This window comes from Pteropus medius, unplaced genomic scaffold (assembly GCF_902729225.1).
Source record: "Pteropus medius unplaced genomic scaffold, Ma_sr-lr_union100, whole genome shotgun sequence".
Classification (NCBI taxonomy): domain Eukaryota; kingdom Metazoa; phylum Chordata; class Mammalia; order Chiroptera; family Pteropodidae; genus Pteropus; species Pteropus medius.
Window position 1 is genome coordinate 1,831,979 of NW_024353790.1, and position 23,378 is coordinate 1,855,356.

The 23,378-nt window shown below is 42.4% G+C and overlaps 1 pseudogene; it reads left to right on the forward strand.

Moving 5' to 3' along the window:
* The first annotated feature begins 18,919 nt into the window (after positions 1-18,919).
* LOC120593496 (uncharacterized) lies at positions 18,920-19,038 on the forward strand (annotated as a pseudogene).
* Positions 19,039-23,378: the final 4,340 nt, after the last annotated feature.

Consider the following 23,378-nt stretch of genomic DNA (forward strand, 5'->3'; position numbering starts at 1 on the left):
TGTCTTTCCACTAAAAGTACAGAATAAATAAGCCACTTAGTAACAAGAGAGGCAAGAGCTGAAAAGAAGCAACATGATACAGACCATACGGAAGGACAGAGTGAACAGCCACTGGCTGCAAAGACCTCCGTCTCTGGCAGGTCCCAGGTCTGGCTCAATTTCCACCCACGTGACTCCTTACCCTCAAAGTATCAGAGTGATCCTCTATTCCTGTCATCACAGAATCCAACTCATGTCAGTGCCAGGAACGAGATTAAACCTGGAAGAAATGTGGGCATAATTGGCGATGGCGCACGGGATGGAGTAGCTCGTTGGCTAATCGAGGTGTTGCTTGAATCTCCTGGATTTCAGGCCATATGCCTAGCAAAACAAGTCTTTAGGAGAATTCTGAAACCATCAAAAAGGATAAGAAATATCAGGACAATTGTGCTAAATGGATGCTTTTCATCATATCTGGCTACTTACTGTGGGAAAAGAGGTGACTCTTATTTTGTATGGTTTGGCTCAAGACAGAGAAAGAAAAGTGACCCCTCATTCATTCATTCACTCATTCATCAACATATATTTCTTATCATCATTGTGAAAGGCATTGCATTAGGTGCTAAAAATAAAATGGTGGGCGGCAGACAACACATGCCCTAGCAGTCTGACAAATTAACGGCACATTTCAACTTCCATAAAACTGGTAGGGAGTGGAACAGAGCATGGTTTGGCCTAGTTGGTGAGATCAGAGCTTTCCCAGAAGAAGGAGCTGAGGTTGGAACGATGAATAGGAGTTAATGAAGTAGGGAGAGGAGGAAAAAACCTTCCAGGCAAAACGGAAAGTGTGGGCAAGGTCTGTGCTTTGACAGAACCGGCACCTGTGGGGAACTGGAATGGGGAAGGAAGCAGGGGATGCAGGAAGCCAGATGATGCCAAGAGATGAGTAAGCACTACATGATATGGGTGTCTGTACGACGTGTAAATAAATCGTTCTCTTTACCCTAAGTGGAACGTGGAGTGGAAGTGGCAGGTCAGTAATAGCTGACACTTACCAAGTGCTTACCATGTGGTACCAGCTTCTCTTCTTAGCACTTGATACATATTAACTCATATATGCCTCAAAACAACCCATTATTACCCCCATTTTACAAATGAAGAAAATGAAGCACACGGAGATGAAATAATAAGCCAGGTGTTATGTAAGCGGGCCAGAAATAACTCTCGTGTATTAGCCTAAAAAGGCCTATGTCGTTTACTTCATAGCCAGCTGAGACTCTTAGCCTAAAACCCACTGGAACCAAACTGGGGAGTGGAAGATGGGATGCTATGGACCAAATGTTTGTGTCCCCACCAAAATTTATATGTTGAAAGCCGGATTCCAATGTGATGGTATTTGGAGATGGAGGTTTTAGGAGGTAATTAAAACACAACAACGGAGCCCTCACGAATGGGATTAATGCTCTTAAAAGAGACACCTGAAAGCTAGCTAGTTCTCTCCCAGCCCTGTGAGAACGTAGCCCAACGCAGCTGCCTGTGAACCAGAAATCAGGCTTTCACCAGACACCAAATCTACCAGTGCCTTGATGTTAAACCTCCCAACCTCCAGAGCTGTGAGAAATAAATGTTTTTTTAAAGCCACCCAATCGGTGGTATTTTTGTTATAGAAGCCTGAGCTGACTAAATCATAATTTCCCATGGCTCATGCTTAGCTTAGAAGGAATACAAAAACGGGATTTAAAAATCTGTACAGCACAGAGGAAAAGAACTTCGAAGTTATGATCAGGTAAAGGGCGAGAGGAGAAAACCATGACAGGAGCCGAAGCAGTTACTGGTGATGCCCAAAGGGGAGATGCTCAGCCCCTAAGCTATGGTACCCGAGCCGGCCTCTATCCCAAAGCACCTGGCCGTGCTGGTCTCAGTGAAGCAGAGCCTTCCCAGGACTCTTGTTCTTAGATTTCTATGAGACCATCTCCTTCTGCTCCATGTGAATTCCTGCAACACTCGCCTGAGCCTAACCGAGTGGGTCTTCACGGTTCTTCACAGACCAACATTATCTCCACGGCCAGGCCTCCCACTCCTAATAAAGGCAAGAGAGTAAAATCCTTTATAGTCAGCACCAAGCATTACCAAAAAGCTCTTGATAATATCATGGTTTCACATCAGTTTTACTTCTGAAACAGAACTTGTGATGTGGGGACAGAGAGATGCCATATGGCTGAATATTGGCCCAAATACACCCCTCTACTTAGTAGTTCTAAAGCATCCTGGGGTCTGGGGTCGTCGGCCCAACACAATCTGAAGTTAGAAGGTGGAACGGGTAGATGCCGTGGAGGATGGTAGGAGATACTTTTATACTATTTATCATTATAATTTCTTTGTTACTCATTTCAGATTCATTGGCTGTTTTCGTCATTTCATTCCCACTGCTGGTAGAAAACTAATGTTGCTATCGAGACAATACCACCTCTTCCATTTCACAGTGGGGACAGTTAGAATTCTCTCTCTTGTCCTTTCCCTGGTCACCCTCAGTGTGTTCCAGTAGCGAAGGAGAGGCGTCTGGGCCTGAATGTGGGCCCCTTCTTGCTGGAGTCCAGCAAAATGTCCTGTCGGAGGTGACACGCACAGTACAGGCCGCCTTCGCAGAAGAGCATCTTCAGCCTCCTCGCTGCATCAAATACATTCACAGTGTTGTACACTCATCACCACTATTTCCAGAACCGAGTCATCCTCTAAAACAGAAACTCTGTAAGCATTAAGCAATACTTTTCTACTTTCCCTTCCCCCTGCCTGGCTAACCTCTAATCTACTTCTTGTCTGTATGATTCTGACTACTCTAGACACATCGTATTAGTGGAATCAATCATTCAATATTTGTTCTTTTGGTTTTTTAAATTATTTTAACTTTTTTCAATTACAGTTGACACTCAATATTATATTAATTTCAGGTGTAGTGCAGTGGTTAGACATTTATATAACTTATGAAGTGATCACCTTGTTAACTCCAGTACCCATCTGACACCATGCATAATTATTACAACATTATTAACTGTATTCCCTATGCTGTACTTCACATTCTTGTGACTGTCGTTTTGTTAATGGCTTATTTCACTTAGCGTAATATCTTCAAGGTTCATCCATGTTTTATTACATATCAGAATTTTATTCTTTTTTATGGCTTAGCATGTGTCATTTTTATAATTGAAAAAGACTTTGTGATGTTTTAAAGACGATTACAAATATAATACAATACAGTATGATGAATACTATGATAGACGTGCACACAGGGTCCCTCATTCAGTCTGACACAGGACAAGACCCCACAGAGGACATAAAGTTTTAACTGAGTCTCAACAAACTCATTGTCTTCTGGGCCAGTGCAACTCAAGGAGCTGTACCAGAATGTAATCAATGTACTATTTCCGTCCTCAAGATGTTACAAAAAAGAAAAAAAAAGAAAAAGTCAGCTGACCTAAACGATATGTGTAGTGATGATGTAGTCGATTTACCTGAATTTACATTCTAGCACATGCTCTGTATCTCATTTCGTCACTGACAATCAGGGTGGATGGGCTGGCCAGTCGGCAGACCACATTGTGAATAGCATCATTCTAGAAAGCCCGTTTTCCCAAGACACACATATGATTTTTAACTTTCAACGTTGATGTTTAATCTGATTAGCCCTGTCCCCATTTCCTTCCTGCTTTCCTAATATCCTGTGTCTGTGTGTGCAGCAGAAGTCAAATGATGTGAAAGAGGACTTTCTAGGAAAGAGACTCCTTGAGTGCTGAGTGAGATAACACAGTTGTGATGATTCACACAAGCAAACCGTTATCACGCATTTCTATTAAATGCTCATTTAGCAAGTGTTTAAGCTTGAAATAGGATGTGCCTGTGTCTATACCATAATCTTAGTTTAAGTGTGAAGTTGAGGGGAAAACAAGATTCAAAAATGTTTTTAAACCTAATCATCCTCACACAAAATTCACACTCACTAATAATATCAACGCCATCAAGAGTTTTATTATATATATTTATTACATATGTATCTAATTACCCAGAGGCTGTATGGTGCAGACATTTATGTTGCCATGTGCCAGCACTGTGTCGACCCTTTATCTATGTTACCCCATGTAATCCACAAGATGAGGCACTTTATAAGAAACTTTACTGCCCCAGCAATCCCATTTCTGGTTATATACACAGAAGAATTGAAAGCAGGATCTCAAAGAGATATTTGCTCACCCACGACTTTCTCCCCAGATGAGACCTCTGTTAGCTCTCATCCGACTGCTACAATGGTTCTTTGTCTGGCCTTCCTTGCCACAGCTTTTTTTGACACCTGATTTTGCATAAAATTTGGAGGTGGCGGAAGTTAGACAGTCTAGACATGGGGGTTACGGAGTCGAAATCAAAAATTACATCCCTCCTTTTCCAAGCAAATCACGTATTCCAGTCCACATTTTGTTTCACTCCTTACTTTCCCTGGGGAGAGAGTTTGGATTTCGCAGCCTTTTCTTTTTATTTAACCTAGTGAGCATTTAAGTGGGGCCAGCAATGGGGTTCCCTGCGGGGAGAGACTCTGTACTAGAAAGAACTCTTGGGGAAAAAAAAAAAACAACTCGAAAGAAAATATGTGACTCATAAAGCTGGGGATTGTTCCAGAATGTGATTCATCAAGTGAGACCGTCCTTGCCCCATCAAAATGTCACTTCTGAGACTGGAAATTTCCCAAGTGTTTCTTTTCCTCACCAAGCAATATACAAACAGTACTGCCAGGTCATGGATTGGGGTCCACAAAAGAAAAATGACCGGAGTTCTCTAACCACTGAATTATGTTATCTTTTGAAAAAAAATGTTTTTATATGAAAGAGCTGAGCCACAAAGTGACATTCATTCTAGACAAGGGGACAAAAACTCTGTGGTGAGATTAGTCACAAATATTTTTTAATAGAAAAATGGCACGTTCCAGAGCTATATTACATAGCATTTACCAATACTATATTTGTTTCCTACAGGATTTTATTTTTGCTTTTCTACAAATTAATGAAAAAATTATCATCAGAACTAGTGATTGTTTCTCAATCTTATTTCTCCTCTGAGAATAAACGATGAGGCATAATGTCGACAATACAAGGTGGCTCTTGATAAAGGTATTGGTCACTTGGTCTTTAAGGTGATGCCTGGTGTATTAGTTTCCTAGGGCTGCTGAAACAAAGTGCCACAAACTGGAGGGCTTTAAATGGTCTCTGAGTTCTGGAGGCAAGAAGTCCAAAATCAAGGTGTTGGCTGGGCCACGCTCCGTCTGAAGACTCAAGGGGAGAATCTGTTCCAGGCCTTTCTCTTAGCTCCTGGTGGTTGCCAGCAAATCCTTGACGCTCCTTGGCTCGCAGACACATCACTCCAGTCTCTGCCTCTGAAGATTATTCTCCCCGTATGTTCACATCATTCTCCGCATGCGTGCGTGCATGTGTGTGTGTGTGTGTGTGTGCGCGCGCGAGTGCACACACGTGCGTGAATGTTTCTTCTCCTCCCCTTAGGAGAACACCAGTTATTTTAGATTAGGACCCACCTTACTAACCTCACCCTAACTTGATTACATCTGCAAAGGCCCTGTCTCCAAATAAGGCCACATTCACAGAGTCCAGGTAAACACGAACGTATCTTTCTGGGGACACATTTCAACCCATAACACCTGGTAAAATGGAAGTGAAGATACTTCAGCCTATTTCGTATGAGGAAAAGTTAACTCATCAGTGTTTGACAGTGTCTCCAGGTTTTTGGTCTTTCTAATTGTAAAGTGAGGAGGGCAAGAGAAATTGCATTCATTTCTCTCTCTCCTTGAAGACAAAGTGTTCACTCAACCAACTAGTCTCTCATCAGTCCTCTGTTTCAGGTGAGGGCTCATCAACAACTAACGCGTTCAGCTGGGACTTTGAGATTGCTCAATACAAATATTGAAGACTAGAACCCTTTTTTATGTGTCTAGATCCAACGGTGGACTCTGGAAAGGTCAGCGGTTCAAAGGTTACATATTTTAATTTTTCTTAAAATTTAATTAGATAATGCTAACTACTATAACAAGCAACAGTTGGTCAAGTCCTTCTCACATCAAATCGCTCTGGCCTCCACCTTGACCCACCTTCTCCTTTTGTGTCTGGTTTACTTAACTTAGCATAATGTCTTCAGGGTTCATCTATGTAATAGCCTGTGTCAGAGTTTCCTTCTTTTGTAAGGCTGAATAATATTCCATTGTATGTACATATCACATTTTCTTTATCTTTTATTCTGTCGATGGGCACTTGAGTTGCCTCCACCTTTGGGCTACTGTAAATAATGCTGCTATAAACATTGTTGTGTCATGCTATTCTTTTCAGCACTACTAACGATATAGTTCAGTTTGAGAAACTAAAAATTCTGACTCTAAAATTGGTTGCCCAGAATCCATGGGGTCTGATTCTCAAAAAAAAAAAAAAAAAAAAAAAAAAAATTATACAACGTAAGTTGCCTAATTTTTCTGAAACTTGATTTTTTTCCTAATTAGCATCACGATAACCTTTAAATTTTTACCTTTTAATTGTTAAGTGTTTCTTTTAAAAGTAAGTTCATTTTATTAAATAAATAGTAGATCTGATTCTTTAGAGAAAAAAATGTACACTAGCAAAAGTAAATGAGAAAAAACCATTTTACAGAATTAGAATTTAGATCATATCTAAAACAATTACAAAGGGACATTTTAAATTACATCAAGCTTTATGTAATAATCTAATGTGGATACATTTTTAAAATCTTGATAAAACAGGCAATATTCTGGAGAAAAAACAATCAAAATTCCAAAACAGACCCCAGAAATCAGCAAAAAAATTAACACATTATCAAATAACTTTATATATATATCCTAGCTCAGAGATGAGAAACTTTTCAAACTTTCAAAGAACAATATTACCTAAGCTAAATAAAAAGTATCGGGGTATATATAACTATGAAAAACTGCTCAATTTATTGAGCAAAAGTAGTATAATCCTATTAACAAAGCTCAACAAAGACAGCAAACAAAAAATATCAATCTCACTTATAAAAGCAAGTTACTTAAAACTTGCACCTCAGATTCTTACTCTGAAAAATTGGGGACAATAATGGTCCACTTCCCCTAGGGTTGGTTGTTGTGAGGATTTGCTGAGTTAATATATGTACAGTGCATAGAGTAGGCCCTATGAAAGACAGCTATTATTATTATTTAGAAAAGGAAGAAAGAGATCTCCTTGATTAGAGTACAGGCTCCTTAAGAGGAAGGCCCATTTCTCTTAGTTCTTTTACATCTTTACCCTCCACACACTACCCCCCACCTCAAAAAACTAGACTACAGTGCCAAGACAACGGTGATGTTTCCATAAAGCAAAGATTTAGTCACTTCTCGCCTCTTTCTCACTCCTTTCATGTGGTCTTGCAAGTGTCAGAAACGACTTGCCCAGCATGAGTAATCCATCTGTGAACATAGAGCTCTGTCATTGTCATCATCATCATCATCATCATCATATTATTATTATTGTTATTATAACATAGTATGGTTCAATAATATGGGCAATGACATGTCAGTGGAAGCAAATCTCAAATCAGCCATTTTTGCTTTTTCCCAGCACGTTCTGGGTTCCTTTTGCCCTGAGATCGATGATGACACTTGCTGGTAACACAAAGACCTGGGTTGTTGAGGGCCCTTTGTTGTTTCGAATGGGGAAAGACCATTCGCTTTGAGTGCTGGGCAAGAAATCCTAAAATGTGGCCCAAAGAAGGTGGCAGGAACCACTGTTCCTGATTTCAAAAGTTCTGGGCAGGAGAGAATGGGATCGTGGTCAAGAGAAGACGCTGGCCTCCAGGAAAGAACAAGTAATCAGATCAAAGAGACTCTGAGGCTCATAATGGGAACCTGAGTGGGGAGCTGAACTGGAGGAAGAGGATCAGAGAACAGCAGCCACCCGAACAGGGACAACGATTGAGCACCAGGACTGGGTCCTGTCCTCCGTGATGGGCTGTGGTAGCGAAAAGGCTCATGACGCCAGTCATGGATGATGTGATAAGTTCCCCTTTGGGAATCCTGAGGGTGATGCCAGCACTCAGTCTAGCTGTCACCCCCAGGGGGTCTTGCCCACCATTGTGCCCCCTTGCTGGGGTGACTCATATCCAATTATCTATTGAGCAGAAGTCCAAAGGTCTGGGCCTCTAGCCCGAATCTGGACAGTTCCGAGGGGTCATTCCATCTTCAGAACTCTCTGTAGGGTAGGCCGAGGCATTTGCTGTGATGGCATCATGGTCCCGTGTCTCCCTCTGCCCTTCCACAGTGTTGGCCCCCAGAAGTCCCTAACAAAGGCCCGCGTGGAAATCTTCTTCTCGGTGTCTATGGCAGTCTCCCTCCTGAGGGCTTATATCCTAATGGGAGAGCCAGAGACCAAACAAGAAAGCAAACCAACCATAACTTTAGAAGGTACCAGAAGGAACACGAAACAGGGAAAATTCATAAGCAGTGACAAGACAGGGGTTGAGTGGTCAGGGAAGGCCTCAGATACTGAGGCCAAGATACTGAGACAAAAAGCATCAAAACAGCCAAAGGTTGGGATTAGCAGATGTTTGTAAAACAGAAAGAAGGCCACTGAGCTGGAGAGGAGTGTCCAGGTCCAGCTGGGGAGGAGAGATCTAGTCCGGGTGTGAGAAGAAACAAAGCTTCCATGTTGGAGCATATAGGCCCTGATAAGGAGTGTGGGTTTTATCGTACGTGAATGAAAAGACCCTGGAGGGCTTTACGTACTCAAGAGACTTGACTTAATATAGGTTTTGAAAAGATTATTCTTGCTGCTGGGTGGAAAATAGATGGCAAAGAAATGAGAATAGAAGTAGGGAGACCGTTCGAGAGGTTTTTGCCTTAATCTAGGTCACTGTTCTCAAAATGGGAGCTGCAGCCCATTAATGGGTGTGTTGTGGCCTGTATAGAATAGACCAAACCAAGTATGCTCTCGAAGGCTGTTTATTAGCCGGCGGCTGTCCCGTACAAAGGAGCAGCCCCGAAATGCCAAGATACAAGGTTTTTAAGCCCTAAATCCCGTTCTTCATTCTATCTTAAACACAAAGGTCTATTTTTCTTTTATTCACTACCTGTCAACCTATAGGTCGGGGTGTGCAAGCGGGGAGTATAAAAGCAGAAAGCTTGTTGTTAGAATGTTATGTTCCTTTGGGTGATGGCCTATGTTCCCATGAGCAATAGCCAGTATTCCCATGGGCGATGGCCAAACAGTAATTTTCAGCTTATATATAATTGATTATTTTTCATGCCATGCAAGCAAGCAGGGTTACACAAGCTAAAATTGGCAGTTAGCGTGTGAGCTCATTGTTACAAGTTTCATGATTAACAGAATGCAGTTAGCGGTTCCAGAAACTAGACCTAAGGTATAGACTTCCCTTGTTCAGTTTCAGGTTTTAATTATCCTTTAACCTTTTCACATTTCAGCAGGCCGTCACAGGTGGTAAAACCAATTCAACAGTTGTGAAGAACATTTTAAAATAAAATAGCCTGGGCTAGACGTGAATAAAATAAAATAGGACAGAAAATTGAGTGTATGGAATTCTGTAAGAGTAAATATTGTTACATGATACTTAATGGAGTTAAAAATATGTTTATGATACTATATAGAAAGAACCCTAAAGATTCCACCAAAAACTGCTAGAACTGGTCAACGAATTCAGTAAAGTAGCAGGATACAAAATTAATATTCAGAAGTCAGTGGCATTTTTATATACCAATGATGAACTTTTGGAAAGAGAAATTAAGAAAACAATCCCATTTGCATTGAAAACAATAAAATACCTGGGAATCAAATTAACCAAGGAGGTAAAAGATCTGTTCTCAGGAAATTATAAGTCACTGAAAAAAGAAATTGGAGAAGATACAAATAAATGGAAGCATACACCGTGCTCATGGGTAGGAAGAATCAACATCATTAAAATGGCCGTACTACCCAAAGTAATCTAGAAATTCAATGTAATCCCTATCAAAATACCAATGTCATTTTTCAGAGAGCTAGAACGAATAATCCTAAAATTTATATGGAGCCATAAAAAAATCGAATAGCCATGGCAATCTTGAGAAAGAAGAACAAAGTTGGAGAAAGAACAAAGTATCACACTACCTGATTTCAAACTATACTATAAGGCTGCAGTAATCAAAACAGCATGGTACTGGCATAAAAACAGATACATCAATCAATGAAACAGAATAGAGAGCCCAGAAATAAATCCACGCCTGTACACTCACTTAATATATCACAAAGGAGGCAAGAATATACAGTAGGGTAAAGACAGTCTCATCATTAAATGGTGCTGGGAAAATTGGACAGATACATGCAAAAAAAAAAAAAAAAGAAGAAGAAGAAGCTGGTCCACCCACCTTCTTACACCATTTACAAGAATAGACTCAAAATGGATTAAAGACTTAAATGTAAGGCCCGAAACCATAAAACTTCTAGAAGAAAACATAGGCAGTAACTCTGATATTACCAACAAGAATTTCTTTTCGGATTGGACTACATCAAACTAAAAAGGTTTTTGTACAGCAAAGGAAACCATCAACAAAACAAAAAGACAACTGACTGAATGGGAGAAGATATTCATTTATGATACATCTGATAAAAGGTTAATATCCAAAATATGTAAAGAACTTATACAACTCAACAACAAAAAACCAAATAAACCAATTAAAAAATGAGCAGAAGACCTGAACGGAATATTCTCTAAAGAGGAAATACAGATGGCTAATAGCCATATGAAAAGATGCTCAAGATCAGTAATCATCAGAGAAATGCAAATTAAAACCAAAAAGAGATTCACCTCACACCTGTCAGAATGGCTATCATCAATAAATCAAAAAACAGGAAGTGTTGGCGAGGATGCAGAGAAAAGGGAACCCTCATACATTGTTGGTGAGAATGAACTGGAGTATGAACAGCCATTATGGAAAACAGTCTGGAGGTTTCTTAAAAAATTAAAAATTTGTACACCTTTTGATCCAGCAATTGCACTTCTGGGTATTTATCCAAAGAAAATCAAATCAACAATTCATAAAGATCTATGCACCCCAATATTCATGGCAGTACAATTTACAATAGCCAAGATATGGAAGCAACCTAAATGCCTATCAGCAGAGGATTGGATAAAGAAGTTATGGTTCATATATACAATGGAATATTACTCAGCCATTAAAAAAAAATCCTACCATTACCAATGACATGGATGGACTTAGAGCTTATTATGTTGAGTGAAATATCAGACAGAGAAAGATAAATACCATATGATTTCACTTATATGCGATATCTAAGGAACAAAAAGAACAAACTAATCAAAAACAAGACTCACAACTGTATAGGACAATCTGGTGATGGCCAGAGGGGAGGGAATTTGGGGGGCCTGAGAGAAAGAGGTAAAGGGTTAAAGAAGTACAAATTAGTAGTTGATAGATGGTCACGGAGATGAGGAGCACGGCATAGGGAATGCAGTCAGCATTAATGTAGTGGCCAGGTGGAGGGCCAGAGGAGAGGAAGCATTAGGGGGATTGTTTTATAACTATATAAATGTATAACCAATGTACTGTATAATTGAAACTAATAATAAATTTTCTTTAAAAAATTAATAAAGCATAAAAAAAGTTTAAAAAGAAAAAAATATTTTTATATATGGCGTGTTGGTTCAAGATTAAAGGCAAACTGATGTTGATCAAAGAAGTTTGAAAGCCATTCATCTCACTGATTGATATTCACAGGTTGGGTTAATTAACAAAGACCAGACAAAAAAGACTTACAAAGGAACAGAGAAGTAGGACAAAGGACCCAGGAAGTGAGATGTTCTAGAGTCATCAGTGGGGTCAGAGACACCTGTGAAAGTAGTAGAGACAAAACAGGCCAAACAGCACCTGGTCTAGTCTTTTGAAGACCAGTGTAAAAAACAGAGCGTGACCAGGTTGGCCCAGGAGGGCAGAGAGCGGATGGAACGACTGCCTCAGATGGTTTGGACTTTGAGACAGCAGCTATCTAGACAGAGGCAAAATGCTTCCATTTCACTTAAAAAAAAAAAAAAAAAAAATTCTGCCAGGGGACAGCAGATCCAGCCACAAGATGGCAGGCATGCACTTAGAGAGGGGCAGAATTGCAATGTGAGAGAGAAATGCCTGGGCTTGTCAGGGTCAGGCCCCCTGTGCAGGCTCACTCAAAATGCAGGAGCAGTTCCTCACGGGGAGACAAGTTCTGAGGATCTCGGAGAACTTGAAATGGAACAATAGTGGGGTTGGAACCTGAAAGACGTGGAGGCTTTGTTGAGGGTAAATTTTCAAGGTCAACTGGAGAACTCCATGAGCGAGCATTCCAGAGGGCTCAGGACATCATTCTACAAATATGGTCCACAGGAACGGAAGAGTTCCACGGTATTCTCTTCAAAAGGTTCTCTGGGCATAGAAGTTGGGGAAACCTTGAATTCTGTATCCTCTCTTATTACGGGTTAAATTGTGCCTCCAAAAATTGTATGCTGAGGTCCTCAGCCCAGTGCCTCAGAATGTGATCTTATTTTGAAATAGTGTCATTGCAAATGTAATTGGGTAAAGATGAGGTCTTATTAGAGTAGGGTGGGTCCCAACTCCAGGATGACCAGTGTCTTTATAAAAGGAAAGACATAGACACAGAGATACATAGGGACACAGCCATGTGGTCATGGAGACAGAGATTGGAGTGATTGATTCACCTACAAGCCAAGGAACTCCAGAAGCTGGAAGATGCCCTGCCAACACCTCGATTCCAGAATTCTAGTCTCTAAAACTGTGAGACAACAACTTCCTGTGGTTTTAAGCCACCTCGTTGGTGATGCTTTGTTAAAGCAGCTCTAGGAAACAAATACAACAGGCATCTCCTTAAATGCCAAGCAACCAATGCCTTCTGGAAATGAATATACTTCTCCTGAGTCACAACTGACATAAGCCATCCTGAAGGTATAAGAAGTCCATGCTTTCAGACACAGTGACTGCGACTGTTACTTCAACAACTATTCTAAGAAAAATATGTTCTAATCCCTCTTTAGCTTCTATTTTCAGTCTGGATTTTTTTATTTTTTATTTTTTTGGCATACCATTTATATCATTCTCTATTCAGGTATCCGACCAGAAAGGAAGAGGTTAAATACTCAGATTTTATTTCAGAGAAAACCCCCAGAAACTCAGAAGTTTGGATTCACAGCTTCAGATCAAGCTTTTGCACCATTTCGATCGTGATTTTTTTCCCCTTCTCTCTCGTCGCCTGCCATCAAGGCTGCCACCCCATCTGCCGGCTGGCAGCGGGGAATTCACAAGAGAAAGCCCTTTCAAGGGATGGTGTTTGTGTCTGCATCTCACACTCATAATCTAGAAGGGATAAAGGGCAGGAGAAAAGTCTTACCTATTTTCTAGAGTATACCCACATGAACAACAACAGAGAATCAGGAGCCATTATCCATCAAATCCCAGTAGAATAAAATTAAATCAGAGAGCAAAGTGTTTCAACAAACCTGATAGAATCAAACTGCCTTTTAACTAAGATGCTTCTGGCTCATCGCCCATCTGTTTAATAGAGCATCGACATCAATTACCACTGCTCTGCGCTAAAATGAGAAATAACAGAGTGATTCTAAAAGCAGGATTGCCCCAGGAGAGGAGAGTGTTGCTGAGCAGAAGTGTGGTTAATGGCGGGGTTGCCTCACTCAAAAAAATCCATTTCCTCATGTGGATTTGAGAGGGAGCTCATATGATGTTAACTTATTTCTTTGTTTCTCCCTTGGGAAATCGGGGGCACAGGGGAGGGTTACTATAGAAATCAAGACAATATACTCAGAAAACTGAATCTCATCGCTGACAAGAAAAAGTTCTATTTTCAGGGTCAGAAACACTAGCAGGAAGTTTACCCCAAAAAAATGCGGAGGTGACTTCAGGTGGTGACATAAAGTTCACAGAACCCCAACAACCAGAATCCAGACTCTGTGACATCCTTTGATAACTCACATTCTAAAATCACAGTTGTCCTAAGACACAATTATAGGTAAAATTTAATCGTCGTTCTGCAAGACATAATAGAGATTCCTGCCATGTTGTAATTAGACAGGCAGCTTGCCAGCTGCTCAGGACAAAGTCAGAGCTTGACTTTTCTCTTAGGGGGCACAAATTTCTTAAGGAAGTTTGGAGGTACTGAGAGATTTTGCTGATTCCCCAGTGATTTTCCAGCATATCTGTACTCATGGGAAAGAAATAAAATCTCACTGGAAAGTATTATCCTGTATTCCACATTTCCATACCTGTGAATTACTTACTGGGGGTCGGTGGGAGGGAAAAATGGATAACTGACTTCACACGAGTCACGGAACTTTGGGGATCCCCCAGGTAACCCCTGACTCTCCCTTTCTGGCTGAGAAGTTGCTTAAAAGAGTTGTGCCACTAGCTACCTAGAATATTAACCAGATCTGGGAGTGTTCTCCCCACCCAGCCCTGGAGTCAGAAAACCTGCTCAAGCATTTTCAGGCTGTTTGACCTTGGGCAAGTCACTTAACCTCTCCTGTCCTGGATTTCTTATCTCTAAAATGAGGGCAATAAAACACTTTGTCTCCTGCCTCACAGGCAACTGGGAAGCTCAAGGGACATATGTAAAGGAAGTATTCCTAATCTCAGAGGTATCACAGTGGGAAGATAGTATCAGACTTCCTCTTTGTGGGCAGGTCTTCCCTCTGCCCAAGATGAATGACAAGATGGTGAGCACCAGGGCTCCTGAGTTACTGTCAGGAAGATGTTGACAAACTACACAAAAAACTCGGGCTTTTTTTTTTTTTAAATATCATCGTGCAGAGTTTCACATGGGTAGGAATGTCAGTCTGCTAGGACAACAGACACACCAGAACTGGTTCCAAGAAATTTGTTGTCAAACCTCCAGAAATGGAACATGGGGCCACCTTCTTTTCCCACTTCAAGCTCAGTTGAAGGCACTTCCAGTCAGCCCCCAACCAAAGGACAAAAGAGAAAAATAGGAGGGACAGATGAGGGCGTCTATTGTACTGTTGCTCTGTTGCTTACCTTTTTAGTCAGACTTGAATCTTAACCTAATATGGAAGAGGAAGAATATTCATCGTAAGGTATTAACTGTCCCTTTTCAATTTCAGTTTCCTCTCTGTAATATTGTTTCGACACTACTTTCCGTTTTCAAACATGTTGTGAGATAATAAAGTGTGTTTATGTGGTGTCGCCTTTTATTTCAATGCCTGAGTCTGAGATGAAATATTCTTTAAAAGCAGTCAGGGTGGGGGCGGGGAGGGGAGCGACATCTACAGGCAAATGAGGCAACAAAGAGAAAACAGTTAAGTCCAGTAGAATTGGAGATGCTGGCAGCTGGCTAGGCTCACTCGTTAGCTAGGAGATTTGTTTCTACACACCAGCTCTAAAGCACACCTCATTCCTAGCCTCAGCCAATCTAAAAGTTACTACATATCGTGGGCTTTTCAGATCACTTGCAAATAATTTAAACTCTAGAGGTCACATGTGAGATAAAGGTATCTGAAAAAAGAGACCCCATTCTGAGACCCCATTCAAGGGCTTCAATTCTCCTAATCTCATCGCAATAAACCAACCATGAGTCAGTAACTACCTGTTGAGCCATTCCAACATCCCTATTGCAAATTCCAAAACAAGGGTCCCTCCCAGAATGCGATACCAAAGTTCCAGCACCTTCTTTCAAGGTTATGGTCACAAAATCCTGCTCCTATTGGCCCCGATGTTCGTCAGCATTCCATCAATGTTGCTTTCTTGTATTCTACCTTACCTGAAAATTTTGAAAACCGTATAATTAAATGACAATAAAAATTAAACGTATAGCATATGCCACAGACATAGAGGTTTTGATCTAGGAATGAGATGGAATGACTAGAAATGAGACTTCCCTACCATTTTCTAAGGACTTGAGGTAAATTCTGGCATAGAATAAGAAAATCCCATCATGATTGGAGTGTAGGACTTATACACGAGCCAATAAATCCTCCAGCATCCCCATCGTCACCTGGAATATAAATGCATTCACTTATCTAAAATTATTCAGGAACCTTCTCTTATTGAAATTATTTTTTGAAATTTTAAATAAATAGTCTAAATAATATTCTTTGTAAAAAATGTTTTACTGAAAGAATTTGAGATAGCTTACAGATCAAGATAAGTACAAAGATAAAACAAGATATTAAATATAGGGAGGAAAAAGGCCAGATCGTACCTAAAGCGATATGCATTCAGCAAGTCCCCAGAGTAAGACAGCCTGATGCCCCTTAGTAAAAATACTGCGCCGTAAGTAAGTTTTTTCATCCGCTCAAACAAATAGAAAAGTCCACAAAAATTATACAAATTAATTTCTTTCTAGAGGTCGGGCTGTACACATTCATCACATTCTTTAAAAAAGAGGTAAGAGGCAGATGCATGTGACACAAGTTCGAAAGGACAAAGGGTCTCCGCCCCAAAGACAACCATAGCCAACCAAGTTGCCCAGCATTCCAGAGGTTTTCCATGGTTATATAAGCACAAAATGAGCAAGTTCCCCTCCCCCCACCTCCTTTCCTATTTTATTTGGGCAGTATTTGCAGCCACCAAATCTCAGTTAATTTGCAGGTGTCAAACACCCTGCTCTGCCTTCCCTAGAACTGGGTCTAGAGTCCAAGGACCTCCCACAGTGCATGCAGGGCGGGGTCCAGACAGATGCTGGATCATTGATCCAGCCTCTGGTCCCCCCCTAGGTCACCTCTGATCCTTCCCTCATTTTGCCCACATGGAACCCAATGGTTGGCTGGACCCAGCAGACTCTTTGTGCTGCTCCCAGCCTTGCTATGAAGCTGGGTGAGACCTGGCCTGCCCAGACGCCCCTGGGTGCTCGCTTGCTCCCACCCCCGGGCTCTGCAGAGAAATCGGGCACTTCTAGGCAGACCGCTCAACACGTCATTTTGCCCTTTCCCTTATCACTGGTCCTTCCTTGGCCCCAAGGAATCCTTTTCCAGTTGGAGGGAAGGAGACTCCATTTAAAACTGCAACCCCAAACGTTTTCAAACTTTTCACCTCTTTCCCTGCTTTACTTTAGCACTCGTCAGAATCTGACATTGTTATCAGTCTGTCCCACCTTTACAAAGCCTGCGAGGGCAAGAAATGTTTCTCTGTTTTGTTGGCTGTTTTTTATTTGTGACCCCTGGAAGCGTTCCTGGTTCACTGAAGGTGCAGATGGGGAAAGGTGACTACATTATTGCATTAGAAAGAGTTAAAAACAAACAACACCTACATATCTTCCTACCTCTGTGGTCTCAGGTGCCCTTCCCTGCAGCAAGCAGGAGAGAGGAAAGAGAGAGGAGGCCACAGCTTTCTGTTCCTCTGAACACTTAAAACGTGAAAAGAAATAATTTGACCATGAGGGTGTCCTTAAAGCAGAGGCTGCGCATGGCAGGGAGTTTCCACTCTGCAATCTCAGAGAAAAGCTGGTGAACGAAGCATCACGTGGGTTCTCATAGGCAGGTCTGGGTTTGGCCATCGTCAGCTTATCCTCCCACGACAGGAACTGACCATTACGAGGACACAAGGCTTCAAAGAAAATAAACATACACTTATGTCCCAAGCAGCCTCTGGGCAGATCTGCCACACACAGTAACCTGAATTGAGAAAAGAGGCAGCTGCAGACCCCCAGCAAATTGGCTTCAAGAATGAGAGTTTTTTCTTCAATAGAATCAGACTGAGTGAGGACAGAGCAGTAACCATGGCAGGAAGGAAGCTGAAGGCTTTTACCAATACCTTCCTTTCAGGGGAAAAAGAAAAATGTAAATAGGTATTATTTTCTTAATTTTTAAATGCAATCAAGAAAGCATTTATAAGTACAGAGACAAATCGGTTGTGTGAATATATCTTAATAAACCTGGGGATAACCCGGACATTGCAAGAGAAGCCTCCTCGTCAGGTGAAACTCAATTAAGGGGAGAAAGTAGTGACCTTAAGACCTCTGCCAGGACCCCCTTCTCTGATGCAGTGGACAGTGCCACGGCCACATGGAGCTTCCCGCCCTTGCAGCCACATCTCCTGGACTTTAATCAGGAAGCTGGCAAAGTACAACAGAAAAACCCAGGAGATTTGGAAAAGGAATCACCCATCACCTGCTGGTCACGCCCGCTGCTGTAGGGTCAGAAAAGAGGAGAAGTCAACCCTCCAGGACAATGAAAGGACACCCCACTTGTCCCAGAACTTGTGAGCAGGAGGTCTCAAATGCCAGCTTTTATTTTTGTTCAAAGAACAGCTCTTTCTTTTTATCCTTCTCAGCTGGCTTTATCGGGACCAAACTCTACAAGGCTTGTTACATAAGGCGCATAGCCCGTGACAGCCGGCACGTTTTACTGGGCCTGCCTATCTATCCATTTATCGGCAGGGGGAAGTGTCTGGGTGGCCAACATTAACACGTCTTTTACCTGTGTGTCTCTGACACTGTGCCTGACCCACAGTAGTGCCAGTTCGTGGGTGTTTAATGAATTAATGAATTAGCGCTAAAGACTAGATTGCCTAAGGAAACGTGGCGGGAGTTAACAGAGCCAGGCTTCTGACAGACGAGGCTGAAGAAGCAGGGCGAACAACCCTCATGAGACAGAAAAAAGGGAAATGCGCATGGAGAAATGGAACCTAAGTTTGTTCTCCTCCTCAGTCTTGTCCACAGCGGTTCATACACAGCAGAGTGTCCCATAGGAGACATGACCAATTAACCTGACAGAAGAGCCTGTGTTTCCAATGGCCTGTGTCACTTCAGCTGATTCCCTCAATTCAGAGTAAACAAAAAAAGAAGCTTTTTCTGTCCTGACAACAGAGCCTTCTGTGGCAGCCACACTGAAAAATTTTGCTTCCGTCTACGGCCATACCACCCTGAACAAGCCTGATCCTGTCTGATCTCGGAAGCTAAGCAGGGCGGGGTCTGGTTAATAATTGGATGGGAGACCACCTAGGAAGACCAGGTGCTGCAGGCGTAAAAAATAAAAAATAAGAGATTGTATGCTGACAAGGTCCTTGCAATCTGTGAGGTCAACCAAGGGTTGCCTCACCTGAAAAAATAAAATAAAATAAAATAAATAATTTGCTTCCATATTTTAAATAATATGAATGCATCCGAAGGGCTTGTGATAAAGAGGAAAACTTTTGTAAATGATCTTGAAATATGAGGCATTACATGTCCCGCTGTTGGCCAATTGGCACAACATTTTCAGTGTGTTTGCCTAACCCAAAAGTGCTCTGCAGCCATACTTTGGGGACTACTCCTAAATATTGTCACCAGTCACTGTGTGGAAGTGGCTGAGGACCCTGAAGCAGATACCTCCAAGCAGCGTAAATTGTATTATGCTGCAAAAGCACAGACTTTGCAATGCAAAATACTATTGTACTTTGTATAATGCAACATTGGAGTATTCAGAATGTTTACTCTTAGTATACATAGACAGATGGGTTTGATACTCTTCTTAAAGGTCTGAACTATAGTGCAGAAAAAGAAACAGAACTATCTTAAGCATTTACCTAAAAAAAGGATTTGATAAAGAATTTAAAGTACAGCGTTCCTTGCAGTACCTCAAAAAGTATTGGTTACAGACTTTAAGAAAACATTGCAAAAGTTAATACCACTTCATTCTTAAAGTATTATTTATCCTTTAATAATTACATGAGGCAATTATTCTTTTTAAAACATGAGATTTTTCTCTACATATGTCACTATGCAATTATTCTTTTTAAAACATGAGATTTTTCTCTACATATGTCTTTCCCATCAAACAAATTCAGCCCCGAAGTTACCCTGGCTGATTCTGGGCATTATGGGGTAGATCACCCCAGACCATCATTCGACATGTTTACCAGGTGCCAGGCCCAGCAGTCAGTTTTGAAGGGATAACTGTTGACGAGGCAAGTTTATTCATCTCCGAGGAATAAAGAAGTAGGTGAGCAAGCATCTCGGCAGTGCCGTGAAAAGCCCTACGGGGAGCTGTGACAGAGGGTAAGTACTCAGAGAAGGCAGCTGGGCAAGTGAGACCTGAATAAACAGGCCGCGGGAACAGCCAAGAACAAAGCAAACCTGCTAGAAGCAGCCACAGCCTCAAAGGCTCTGGAGGCTCGTGGAGGGTTAGCCTGCAGCAGGGAGAGAGTGCCCGGTCAGGGAGGAAGCTGAGAGGTTGCTCAGGAGGGAGTCTGAGTGTATTCTAGAAGGATGGGATAATGCTGACAGATTTCAGCAAGGAGGTAACAGGACTGATTTACAGTTTTTGAAGATAATGTTCTTGATCGTGGTGGTGGTTGCACAGAACGACCGGTGATATGCACACACAGGAGAGCTTGTAAAACTGATGAAATTAACTGTGCCTTGCACCAAAGTCTCCTTCCTGTTTCACTATGTCATCACTGGGGAAAACCGGGTGATGGGTACATGGCGTCTCCCAGTACATTATGTTTTGCAATTTCTCATGAATCTGTCATCATTTCAAAATTAAAAAGTTAAAAAAAAAAACAACAACAATCATTCTGGTTCCAGTGTGGGGAATGGATGGGAAGCTTTGCAGTAGATATGGCAACCGATGGTGGGGCTTGAGACAGAGGAGACGGTAGAAGGATTTGAAATGTATTTTAGAAGTAGAACAAACAGGATCTTTCGGATTAGATGTTGCTGGGGCCAGAAATGGAGGTGAAGGTAGACCAAGGATAACTCAGAAGTTTTTTAGCTTCAGCAACCGGTGATGGTGGTGATATTACTTTTTTTTTTTTTTTTTTTTTTTTGAAAAAGAAAAAACTCCTTGAGGACGAAAGTTCCAACTGGCTGTCACTTCAATATAACAAAACTAAATAAACATCTTGGAAACAATGTGTCAATACTGGGGCAAATTTTTAAATGAAAGTGGATTTTAGATAATCCAACAGTCGAAGAAACTCGAGGCTCTAATCAAGGTTTTGTTAGGAGTTGTATGACAAGTCGTTTCATTTCCTCGAAGCCTCAGGTTTTCATCTACAAACATTGGACTAAATGTGGCTTTAAAATTCTGTGAAACACGAGTCACTAACATTGAAGTCAAGAGACTTTTTTTTCTGCCTTTACTGATCTTAGGCATGGGAAGTACCACGAGAGTGTGTGTTTTTTCTGGACACCGATTCTCAGAACATAGATTGCTTTTATGCCAGTTTTGCATTCCGGAAAGGGCCCCCAGGTGGCTCCTAGTCCTAGAAAAATCATTATCTTTGCAAGATATCGCAACCAATGTGTGAGTGGTAATTAAACACACCATGCTCCCAGGACAGTGCTCTCCTATCTCACGTGAGCCATCCAAGCCGCACGTGGTCTGCACCAGGATCAGCTGAGGGACACGGAGGAGCTGCCGCTGACAGGGCCGAAACCATATCCGGGGTCGATGGATGTAGTAAGTGTTCCTTCAGTGCACATCCTGGCCCACTGCCGGGGCGTGCTGCTGCATTCGGCCCTCGGCTGCTGCAATTACACCATGTTCCCTCCTTCTTGACGTAAACTGTGGGCAGTGTCGTCACTGGAGGCTGTATTTTGGGTCTAATTTGATGGCTACCCTGCATTTATCACACTGTAGGAGTTGCCTATCCCTGTGACTCTCTCGTAAAGCACAGGGAAAGTGGGGAGAGGTCATGACCTCTGGGAGAGAGCCCCAGCCTGGCCTCATCCATACAAAAGCCTCACAGAAATCAAAACTCTACCCAGGTACAAAATGACGTGTTCCATCTCTCCCTTTACTCGACAGACGTTAATTGAGGGCCTACTAGGTGGCAGGCATGTGCCAAGGGATCAGGGAGCAGCTGCTACTTCAGGGGTCCTTGTGGAGGCCACCTGTTCTAGACAGAGAGACAGTCAGAGAAACTGGGGCCTGGGAGCCCCTTTCCCACTGAGCGAACCACTTTCAGACACATAATTCAATTTTCCAGGCGAAGTCTCCAACAGATATCAACAGTTAGCACGGGGTAGGCGGCATCACTCTCTTGACTAGTCGATAGAAAATCAGAGTATGTGAAAGAACAAACCAGGATTCTTACAGTCCAAACAGCCCCACATGAAAGTTCCCGCTCATTATCGCCAATGGTTTTCAGATATTTTCCATACTAAACACTTGCTTTATGTCTGGCACAAAAACCTTATTTCATCTAGTCCTCGCAACAATCCTATGAGAGAGGTAACATTATTACCCCCAGAAGGAACAGAGAGTTGAAATAACCTGCCCACACCTAGGAGGCAGCAGAGCGGGCATCCAGATGCCAGAGTCTGTGTCTAACCACGATGTAGCACTGCCACCATCCCACAGAGCCACTGAGCCGTGGAGAGTCAGCCCCACACCTCTGACTGCAGCCCAGGCTCCCAAACCTGGAGGTGGATGGGACGCAACGCCGAAGCCCATCAGAGTTTTAGTGCTGCCTGGACACGTGAATACCTAAGCAGCTCGGGCTGCCCTGTGGAGCTAAGCTGCAGAAACAGCGTTCCGCTGGGCGAGGGCCACTAGATGTGTCACACAAGCCACCAAATGCTGTGTGCTCGACCGTGTAAGTGCTTTGCAGCCAGCAAGCTACCGAGAGTATCAGGCTTGCCTCTAACCCTCATTTCCGGCCTCAAATGACAAGGTTTTGGTTAAATCCAGAGATGGCCCAGCATAAGAGCTCAAAAATAGGGGGACACTCACATCATCATTTCAGCCCCTGCTGTTTGCTGCTCACAGCATCATCTCCTACCAGATACGGCAGGGAAGACACTGAGGAGGAATTAGTCCCCAATGTCCTCTCCCACAATCCAGCTCTGATCGACGAAGCAATTGGCCCGCATCAGGAAAGATTAAAGAAATTGTGGGTAAAGTTGTTTCCTTTAAACAAACATCTGTGACATGCAAATATTTAACTTACCTGAGCTCTAGGGTCATTTACTTCTCAGAGGTTTTATTCCCAAAGCAACCTGGACACGGTGATGGTTTGTTTTCCCAGAACTGGTCGTGGGCACTCACTCTGAGTCCGTTTCACCTCAGCATGAGCCGGGGTCCAGAGGCACCAGGCTCCCCTCCTAGTGCAGGGGTCTCTGCCATGTATCCTTTAAGTAAAGCCCCAGAGACCGGGAGACACTGGCCAACAGTAGGCCGTGGCTACGGGTAATGGATTTGGCCAGTGTCCGTGAGGGCAGAGTGGGGGATGTGCCTCTGGTCAGTGGATTATTACCTTGACAATGGTGAGCGCCCTCTTCCTCTGGATTTCACTCCTTGACTGGGTCCCTGAAAGGCAGGCACGCCCCCAGCCAGTGCCCTGATTTTTAAAGCAAGAAAGGAGAGAAAGAGACAAT